This window comes from Pteronotus mesoamericanus, unplaced genomic scaffold (assembly GCF_021234165.1).
Source record: "Pteronotus mesoamericanus isolate MK-2021 breed Mesoamerican mustached bat unplaced genomic scaffold, CSHL_Meso_final contig_105, whole genome shotgun sequence".
Taxonomy (NCBI): domain Eukaryota; kingdom Metazoa; phylum Chordata; class Mammalia; order Chiroptera; family Mormoopidae; genus Pteronotus; species Pteronotus mesoamericanus.
The window spans coordinates 10,369,777-10,380,606 of NW_026555006.1; the positions used below are offsets into that span (position 1 = coordinate 10,369,777).

Here is a 10,830-nt window from a genome sequence, read left to right on the forward strand (position 1 = left end):
AATTCAAGAGAATATTTCATATCTGAAACACACATTCTCAGTCCTAGGTCTGAAAAATGGCAAGATATAGACAAAGCAGATAAATCCACAAAGTACATGGAAGACAGGCACTATTTGAAGGCAGATAAATCATTGAGAAAGACCTGAATAGCACTTAAAAAATCTTTCTCTAATTGATGGCTGTAGCTTACAAGACTGGGAAAAAGTGGGGGGTGGGGATTGAATGTGGGACGTAGGGATGGGTAAGGCAGGGGAGAGTAATGGGAGAAAATGGGGGCAAGTGTAACTGAACAACAGTAAAAAAAAAAAAATCCAACTATATTAGAAGCACAAGTCGTCACTTCTGAATGTTGTACTGTAATCCCAGAATCTTTTCCCTTCAACCTCTTCAGATCTTAAGACCATAGGATCTGTTTTAGGTGGGACTCTTAGACGTAATTTAAATTCTTCCAAGCTCTTGTCATTGAGGGGATATTCTACTTGTGCTTGAGCCCCTCCAGCAACAGAGAGATGCATTCTCTCCCCAGAGCAGTTTAGTTCACATGTACATTAAGAAGCTCTGCTGTGCTGGACAACTGTGCAGAAGGTATGTATTAATTTCCTAGGACTGCCATGACACAGTACAGTAGTCTCCCCCCTCTTTAAAATTTAATTTTATTAAAAAAATTATTGAATTTATTGGAGTGACACGGGTTAATAAAATTATATAAATTTCAAGCATACAAAAAGTACATCATTTGTATATTGTATTGTGTGTTCACCATCCAAAGTCAAGCCTCCTTCCACCACCATTTATCCCTGCTTTATTCTCTTCTACCTCCCCCACTCCTTTTTTCCTTTTGTAATCACCGTATTGTTGTCAGGATCTATGACTTTTTTTTCTCAGTCTTCCCCCATATTCTCAGTTTTGCTTTCCATGGTTTCAGTCCCCACCACCCTCCTCCCCACACCAGTCAACCGCAGTCTGAAAATATTAAATGGAAAATTCCAGAAACAAACAATTTATAGGTTTTAAATTACATACTGTTCTGAGTAGTGTGATAAAATCTTGCGCTGTCAGCTCAGTCCTGCCCAGGATGTAAACCATCCCTTTGTCCAGCACAGTCACCTGTATGTGTTCCTGCCCATTAGTCACTTCGTAGCCATCTTGGTTATTAGACCAACTGACACAGTACTGCAGTGTTTGTGTTCAAATAATGTTATTTTTTTTTTAAATGTCTCCCAACTGCAAGAGTAGTGATGCTGGTAATTCAGATATGCCAAAGAAAAGCCATGGGTGTTTCCTTTAAGTGAAAAGATATTTTGAGACAGAGAAAGACCATATTCACATAACTTTTATTATGGTATACAGTATTGTTATAGTTGTTCTATTTTATTATTATTAGTTGTTAATCTCTTACTGTGCCTAACTTAAAATTAAACTTTATCATAGGTATGTATGTATAGAAAAAAATAACATATATTGAATTTTGTACTATTCATGGGTCAGGCACTCACTGAGGGTCTTTAAATGTATCCCTTGAATAAAGGGGGACTACTGTACCTCAAGGTAGGTTACATAAAACAACAAAGGTTAACATAAACAACTGTGATTATGTCACAGTTCTGAATGCTAGAAGTTTGAAGTGGGCAGGACCCTGCTCCCTCTGAAGCCTGTAGGGAAGAATTCTTTCTTGCTCCAAGCTTCTTGCTTCTACACTGATATGAGCCCCTATGAACATTATTTGTATACATACTGTTCCATGCATGTTTGTGTTGACTTTGCCTCCAGTGTAATTTTCCACTCTAAGTAAAATAAGTAGCTTAAAAAAAAAAAGAAAGAAAAGAGGTAAACTGAGTTGCAGTTGAGGGACCCCAGTGTCAAGGCCAGGTTCAGGACCACGAGATGGTTGCCTGTCAAGACTGTGCAGTCCAATGAACAGATTATTCCCCGGACAGTGAAGAGAGATGTTGAAAGGGAGTAATGAGAAACTCCAGCAGCTGGAAGTGCAGACCAAGAGGCTGCAGGAGGTCATGAAGAAGAGCACAGACGCTGACCTAGCCATGTCCAATCCTGCTCTGAAAATATCCTTAGACATCTTCTCCAATCCCTTCCATGAGCAAGACCAGGACTTCCTGCACATGGTGACAGTGCTGGACACAGCCATGAAGCAGATGGATGCCTTCAATCAGGAAAAAGAGAACCAGATCCAAAAAGACCTTGATTGAACACTTAAAAAAAATTGGCAGTCTTCCCAAGCCTCAGCATGGCAGTGAAGCAGTGGGAGCAGGCCTTCCAGGATGATAGGTGATTGAAGGCCAAGGTGGAAAAGTAGAGAGAAAAAGGAAAAGACAGGGCTGGTGCTGGCCGAACTTTAGCAGGCCCAAGACACGCTTCATCCTCTGAGGGATGACTTCAAAGCCAGATCAAGCAGCTCCTGGATGAAATGCTATGGTTTTACAACAGCCATACTTCCAGCCTACTTCCAGCCCAGCTTTGAGTCCCTGATTCTAGCACAGATGGCACACTACTCTGAAATGCTGAAGATCTTTGGAAACTTGACCCAACGACTTGACCAGCTGGCCACCCAGAGAAGCAGCAGGAGTGGGAGAACAGGCCAGACCGAGTAAGCTCAGAGCCCTCCTTATTGTGGCTGATGATTGAATGTCTATTACCCTCGGAAGACTCCTGGGATATCAGTCCATCTCTCCAGTCTTTTCAAGTGTAGGCACAGGCATCAGCCCAGGAAAAAGCCCTCCCTCTGGGAAGAGGGTGGCAGCTGGAGGGTTGGGGACAGAGGCAGCTCCTGCTCTGTCTCACCAGCTCTTTAAAAGAAGCCTGGCACCAGGAGCCCCAGGCAGGCTACTATCTCCCCACCCAATAGCAAGAGCCTGCAGACACCAGTAAGCAGTGGAGGAAAACCCCAGGGCCTTTCTTATTTCCAAAAATCCATCTAAAATGCATCCTGGCCTAAGGCCAGAGCATCCAGCCTTTGAACGGCATGGGCTTTGTCAGCTCACTTGAGGTCTTAACCTAGCTTGCATGGTTGGGATCACATCAATCTCCATAAGACATTGTGGGGAGTCCACCCATCCTCATTTCCTATTCCTACTTCAAAGACTTTCTCTTTCTCTCTCTCTCTTTTTTTTATCTGGGAGAGGCCTGGGATACTGCCCTGGGAAACCTGAGAGAGCCTGGTTTTCCAGCTTGACAGACTCAGGCTTGGAGCACAACAAAGGCTGGCTTAGCTGACTTCTATCCCTAGGTCAAGTGCAGGAAAGAGCCCCAAGTTGCAGGTTCACTGGGTCACCAACAATTAGTTTATACCTGTATAAATAGCCTAACAAAGAACATGTCACAGATCTATTCACAGGCCTCAAAGCAAAAACAGTGGATTTGTGCTGGCAGTTCATGCTGGGTCAGAAAGAGAGAGCAATGCCCTTAGGCTGTTCTTCAAGGAAAGAATAGGCAGGAAAGAAGTCTAGATCCGAGGCAGTGGCCATGAGGAACAGCTACTCCAGGAAGTGCTGTGGATGGTGCTTCATATTGGGGCTTCCTGGTACCTTGCCAGAAGCCTGCATTGCTGATTCTGGGGCCTTTGGCCTCCTGTGTTCCATTGATTAAAGACAATGAAGGAGGAATTCTAGCCTGAAAGCCAAAGTACACCTTTGCAGTGATTGGCCTGAAAAGGTCAGGACCAAACTGACAGCTTGCTTCATTTTTTTCCCCTATCCCCCAACTTAGGACCAACAGAGGAAAGCCAGGTGTGCTCCTCCTCACCAATTATATTGGATGCCCCTCTTCTAGTCAGCCCAGCTCCAGCTTCCCCAGGCCAGCAACCTCCCATTAAGACAGACCTTCCCCTTTTGCCATTGTAAAGCTTTCTCATTTCTCAGCCAGCCTCCCATTTGAGTCTATGCCAAATGCAATTGCTCGAGGTAGCTGACTCTCTTGCTCTCAGTAAGCAATGCTTGTGCTCATCGGGTGATCTTTGCTTAGCTCCGCAGAGGTTATTAGCTTGAGGAGCAAATAAAGCACTCAGAAAAATGTCCTCCCCTCCAAAGGCAGGCAGACAGACAAACAAACAAACCCTACCTAGGCAGGGTTTTGTTATACTATGCTTATTGATGAAGTAGTTCCACTTATAAAGTTTTAGAGATCAAAAAGCTTTGAATTTGACCAGGCTGCCCATTAAATCATTTCTGAAAAATTAAGAGAAATAAATGGCATTTAATTTTAGCAACTATATTTTACAGCGTTAAAAAGCTTATGCATTAGGTAGTTTCTCAAAATGTTATACTATGCGCCATAGCATTTAGCAGCTGGAGTTCATCATCTCACCTGGATTCACACAGACAGGTCTCATTTGAGAGGTCACTGGTAAAGAGCTGGCATTTAGTGACAAAAGTACTCTTAACCTGAGTTTTCTACCACCAATGTAGACTTTTTACTCTGAGAGCTGGTCTCCTCAGCCATCTTTTGTGGTGCCAATGAAGACATTCCAACAATTACCTGGTGTGTAACTTGGCATTAGAATACCAGGTCTGAGTGAAAGTGATGGCACACACTATGATTATATGCAGGTAAATGAAGGACTGTTTTTAAAGATGCCAATTCGAGATACAAATCAAGGCTTCAACATACTCAGAATTCAGTTTTGAGCAGTCTGGTATCCTGAACGCGCCCAAGCTCCGGCTGATTGCCAGCCATCCTTGGCATTCCTTGGCCTCCCTCCAGCCTCAGCCTCTGTCATCACATAGCCACCCATCTTCTTCCTTTGTGTCTCTCTTATTATAATGACATCAGTCATTTTAAATTAAGGCCCCACACTATTGCAGTATGACCTTATTTTAACTAATTACATCTGCAATGACTATTTCCACATAAGTTCACATTCTGAGGTACCTGGGCTTAGGACTTCAACACGTCATGTTTGGGACACAACCTAGTTTATAGTAAGATAGACACATGATTGATAATTGGCCCCTGCTTTGGATAGCTCCTCATTCTATAGCTTACAGAGATGCAGGCTTAGAAGTTAGACAAAATTGGCTTTGAACTACCCAGCCAAATCCACTTAGTAGCCACATGACCTTAGTCAAGTTACTTAAGCCTCAGTTTCATCTTCTAAAAAAAATGGGACAAAATTTGAGAAATTAAATAAATCAAAGGCTAGAGAATGTGTATCAAGGGGATGAGCAAAGGGTGAGCACTGAATAAATGCTATTTTTTTCTTTCCCAATACCATGACTTTATTATCTGATCCGTTTATTCACTCATATGTGTGCATTCATTCTTTCAGCAAGGTTTATTGAGCACCTAATATATGCCAAGCACTAAGATATCATTCATATAATACAGAAAAAGACAGACATGATCCCTTCTCTCACAGTGATTAACATTCAACTCTTACCTGGATTTTAATTGAAAAGTTTATTCAGCAAAATGCCAAAACAACTTCAAGATAAGAAGAATGGTCACTAGCCCAGAGCCTGAGTATTGAAGAGCTATTAAAGGAAAAAGAGCTAACATTTATTGAGTTTTAGCATGTAGCAGATGCCATTCTAGTTGAGTTATATATTACCTCACTGAATCCTAAATCACCCTGGGGAAGTAGTTGTTCATTTAAGTAATCTGGGACTCAGGGAGTAAAGAAACCTCCCTGCAAACATCCAGTTAGTAATTACTAAGAACCTTTTCCCCCTGATACATGTAGGCGTCCATATGCTGTTGGTCAGGCATTTTATTGTGATATTGAAGATGCAGGATCAAGAGATGAATGAGGAAGAACATGACTCAGTTCTCCTTTGTCAAAACCCTTGACTCTCCGCATTATAGGGCAGTTTATCTTCAAGCAAACTCTCAGGCCACTTTTCTACCCCATTCTGTCTTCTTTTCTTTCCATATTACAATTGAGAGCAATTCAAGCAAAGCTTAAACTGTGCCAAATTCTGTTCACTTTATGCTGAATGGGTTTGGAGCGATCCCTAGCACTCTTTAACAGTGGTCTCTTGAAATCAGACTGGCAAAGGATAAAATAAGTGGTCAACATCAGGACCCATTTCAAGATTTTGATTTTCTGAATTTTGTGTTCTAGGAAACCAGATACCTATGCAATAGCTGAAAATTCCTCCAGCTTTACTGTCTCCTCCACTGACTGCCAGTGTTTTTCCCAAGGCCCTGCATCCCTGCCTAAGGACTCATAAACACTAGTGCCATGTAACAAGCTCTCCATATGGTTTATCTTTTCAGAGAAATCCTAGCAGCTTGGAAGACCAAGATAACCATGGAGCTGACGTCTCTTTCTATGTTTTTTTCCTTCATTTTATTGTCGGTGTGGTTCATATATTCTCCTAGACACCAGCAGGAATCCTAAAAGCCTTTCAAAATAATATATTCCTTCTGTTCTTTGGGGTAACCTACTTCAAAACTATTGTAGGTATTTTAACCTAAATTTGCTCAAGTTTAATATGTAGGTTTTACTTGACTCCTTTGTCCACATGTGGTTGTGAATCAAAGTCTATTCAATGTTGAAAAGATCAACTTCTTACTGGCATTCCTGTCAAAGAGTATCTACCTTCAGAAACTAAGTGGCAGGAACCTCTAGAGTGATGGTTCATAACCAAGGGCAATTTTACCATCCCCCCAAACCTAGGGAACATTTAGCAATGTTTGTAGATATTTTTGGTTGTCATAACTGGTATGTGTGTGGGTGCTGTTGGTATCTATCTGGTAGAGGCAAAATATTTAGCAAAATATTCTATAATCACAGGACACTTCCATAAGAAAGAATTATCTGGCACCATTATACTAAGACTGAGAAAACCTGACTTAGAGGAATATTTTTCTCCTACAATCTTTAGGTATCACATTGAAAACTTTGTGACCTGTGTTCCAGGCTCAGATCAACTACTTATTAATTATTTTAATATTGTCAAATAGCTTAATGCTTTTAGACATTAGCTTGCCTGTATGCAAAGTGAGGGAGTAGCTTTTGGGAAAGAAATTGGAACAAGTTGAGTCACTAATTTTATTTTATTGTCAAAGGAAAAAATGTTTAATATTTATAGATGTTCAGTGAAGAGTTATTTGTCATAGTTAATATTATAAAACAGTTCTGTTTAAATGATAGTTCATTTATTTCATAGAACATTATGAGGATTATACAAAAAACAGTTCTCACAAATCTCATGGAAAATGTCTTTACTATAATGTTAAGAAAAAGAGAAATGGGATTCAGATTTGTATTTAAGGTGGAGCAGAGGGAAATGTGCTACTTCGTTTTCTGAGCTGCTTCTATCCGTATTTCTTACTCTTGCACTCATTACAGTGTCTAAGATTCACTTGCTTATGTGTGTGTGTCTTTATGACTGGACTGGGCACTTTTGTGTGGGTGACATTGAGGTCTTAGTCACCTCTGTTTCCCAGTGTCTTGTGCATAACTAATTGTATGGTGTCTTGTGAGACAGGTAAGTGCTTCATATTTTGGTTTGCTCACCTGAAAAAAGCAGGCAAAATTTTGTAAACCTCAGAGTTGTTGAGAGCAATAAATGAGGCAATGTTTATAAAGATCATAACATGCTATGTCTGATCACAATCATCATTCACTAAGATTAGTTATTGTGATTACTTGCATCCCTGCTCTGCCAATAACAAGATATAACCTTGGCAAAGTAAATTCAGGTCTTGTCTTTTCTTTTTTTTAATTTTCTCCCCCACCCTTCCTCCCCCATTAATGATGATCCGTACTAGACTATCACAATGATCTTTCCTAGATTCTAGATTTTTATATCCTCTGATTCTAAGTATTCAATCAAGGCTTCAGGAACCTTGTTGGAAGTCCTGTACAGACTTGGTAGAGCTGAAAATGACTCCATTGGCCATGGCCGAATGAGGCTTTGAGGATGGGGGGAGTCATCAGGAGGAAGAATGGTGGCACGTCGGTGGGACATTGTAGTACAGGGCAAAGAGCGCTGGGTTAGGCTTCAGAGAACTGGGAGTTGACTCGGGTATTGTGTCACCATATATATCATTTCTCCATGGCAGTATCCAACGTTCTCACCAGTAATATCAGAACAAAACATATAGCAAATGCAAGGACTCTCTCTCAGCTCTTATCTTGTATGATTTTGGCCTATTCAGGTCCTGCCAGGCATGCTATTCTGAATTTATTCCTCTTTGTAGTGGTTATTCCCAAACCCACCATGTGGCTAACCTTCTCTCTCACTCTTTTTAGGTTTTGAAGACAACATTTGTTGTCTTTTCATTTAGATGCTAGCTTATTAACCACCTTTTTATTTTTCCTCATAGAAATCCTAGAAGAATACAAGGTGTTTGTGTAAAAGTCTTAGGGTCCTTTTTTTCTGTATCAAAATGACCATAATGAGGCTCATGGGATTAACTTAAAGAAAAACCATCTGGTACTGAGAAACCAAAGGCAGTGGGGAAATCCTTCACAGGAAACGGAGAGGCAGGGAGAATAGCAGATCAGAAGCCTCCTGGAAAGAGATTAATAATAATGAATAAATAGTTAAATTTTAGACTTAACCAGTCTTGCTCCGGAAAAAACAACAGATAAATGAAGGCAAATTTAGACTCAGTGTTTGAATCAAATTTGTAACAACTGTAGTCTATAGAACAATGAAACTACCTGCCTCCCAACATGGGGCACTTTGAGCTGGAGAGTGGAAAGTTTTAATGCTGGGGAAGACTCTTGCTTCTGATGTGAGTAAAGATTTAATAATCTCCAACATTGGGGGGCTCTAAAACAGTGGTTCTGCCCATGAATGTAGCAATGCTCAGAAAGCATGGATACCATGGAGCAGATTTATATCCAGACACTGTGCTAGAAGCCTTGACATTTTCACAATGACCCTAAAAAAAGGGGCTTAACAATTCCTTTTTGCAGATAAGGAAGTTGTGGCTCAGACAGGAAAACAAAGTGTTTTTCCCAAGTTAGTAAGAGTTGCAGTATGGTTCGATTTTATATCTGGTGAAAAATCTTTAAGAAGCCAGAAATCAGTGGTTCTCATTGTTTTGGCTGCACTGGTTTGGGCTCCCAGAGTCCTCATAGGGGTTCCAATCAAAGTGCAGGTTGTTAGCTGCTTTGCACATAAGGAGGAACAAATGACTCTACTCCTTGACAAAGGGAAAGAAGGAGGCTATCTGTGGGGAGGCGTCTGGGAGCTCCTGCCAACTGCAGTCAGTCATTCCAACCTCTCGGAAGCAGGACTGCAGGCCCCATGTCAGCTGTCAATGGAAAAACTGGCTAGCAGAGAGCTCAGAGGCTGTCTGACACAAGAGGAGCCTGTCCGAAGTTTACACCGTGAAAGGGGGACCTTCGGAGCAGAGAGCAATGGCCAGTCCCAGCAGTCAACAGGAAGAAAGGAAACGAAGAGAGGGATAAAATGTATAATGTGTACTTTGTTGTGCTCAGCACTTTTACAATATTTCCTCTTTTAATTCCTTTCCACTGTCCTAAGTAGGTTGTGTTCTTAATTTTTCCAAATGAAGATGTTAAGATCAAAACCATTTAAGTTGTCTTACACTATTCAGTAGGCCATGGATATTAAGCCAATTTTGTCTGACTCTAAATTTCATGTTTTCTAACACATTACAGTTTTCCAAATTCTATTCATTGGTGTTCCCTTTCATATTTCACCATGTCTACACAACACTTACACGTTTATTTAACATTTTTCTAAAAATCAACCACCCTCCTTAAATTTTGCTTACACGAGTTCATTTTACAAAGAAGGTGTATAATACCTTCACAGATGGAAAGTAATTTCACTTGCCATAAATGACCGTAATAACAAAAATAACTGAAAACAAAAGTGTTATTAAATTCTTGCAATGGAGTTTTATGTCTGGAAAACTCTGTACCTAAGGTATGCTTCCTTTGTGAAAAATCAAGATAAGTATAGTGTTAAAAAGGTGCTAAAGATATAGATCACCAAACTGATGTTGTCCTCTTTGTTATAACTGAATAAATTGAAAAATAATTGAAATTCATATCATGTGTTTCAAGGCTACTTTCGCTAGCCCACCCTGCACCAACTTGAGGACTGTCAGTATTCCATGCCCGCACCTTGGGAAGCTCATCATGATAGTGGTGATATTATTAGCTTCTGCTCTGATATCAAGCAAGTACTCACTTTGAATACCATTTCCTTGAGTGAAACCACACAGACTGCCACATAAGAAGCGAAGAGAAGGATGTAGAAAACAAATGGATTTGGATTGTTGCAGTAACCTCCTAAATTGTTTCCCTACCACAAGTCTACGATTCAATGTATTACAATTGAAGATCATGACAACTTTCTAGTAAGAAACATGAAATGACTTCTTTTGAAAATGTAAGCAATTCTCAATTTCTTAGTTTAGAATTTAAGCTTTGCAGAATTCTCTTACACCCCACCACCAACATTGAACATAGGCCAGAGTGAGCCAAAACGAACCACCTGTCATTTTTCTTATATGTCCTCAAAATGTCCTGTCTCCATATTATTACTAATCTCTTTCTATCTTTAGAGAACTTCTCCCTATTCCTACAACATATGTAATGACTTTGGACAGAGAAATACAAGGCTGGAAAGATACCAGTAAGGGCAGTGTAGTGTGCAAATGTCTGAAAGATGTCTGTTGCATTTGGCAGTATCAAAATTCTGAGAAACTCTTGCTAGAATTGTGTTAGCTGTATGTTGGGGATGTTGGTGGATTGAGTTGCACATGGGAGTTGAGTAAATGGAGACAGCAAGAGCACATGATCGATTGAGGTGAAAGATGAAAAATGAAGTGTTAGTTGGAGGAACGCAGGAGAACTTAGAGTATGTTTGGCTCCTTTTGGG

General features: G+C 40.5%; 1 pseudogene; it reads left to right on the forward strand.

The window, feature by feature from the left end:
• The first annotated feature begins 542 nt into the window (after nucleotides 1-542).
• Nucleotides 543-2,644, forward strand: LOC129069386 (bridging integrator 3-like; annotated as a pseudogene).
• The last annotated feature ends 8,186 nt before the right edge of the window (nucleotides 2,645-10,830 follow it).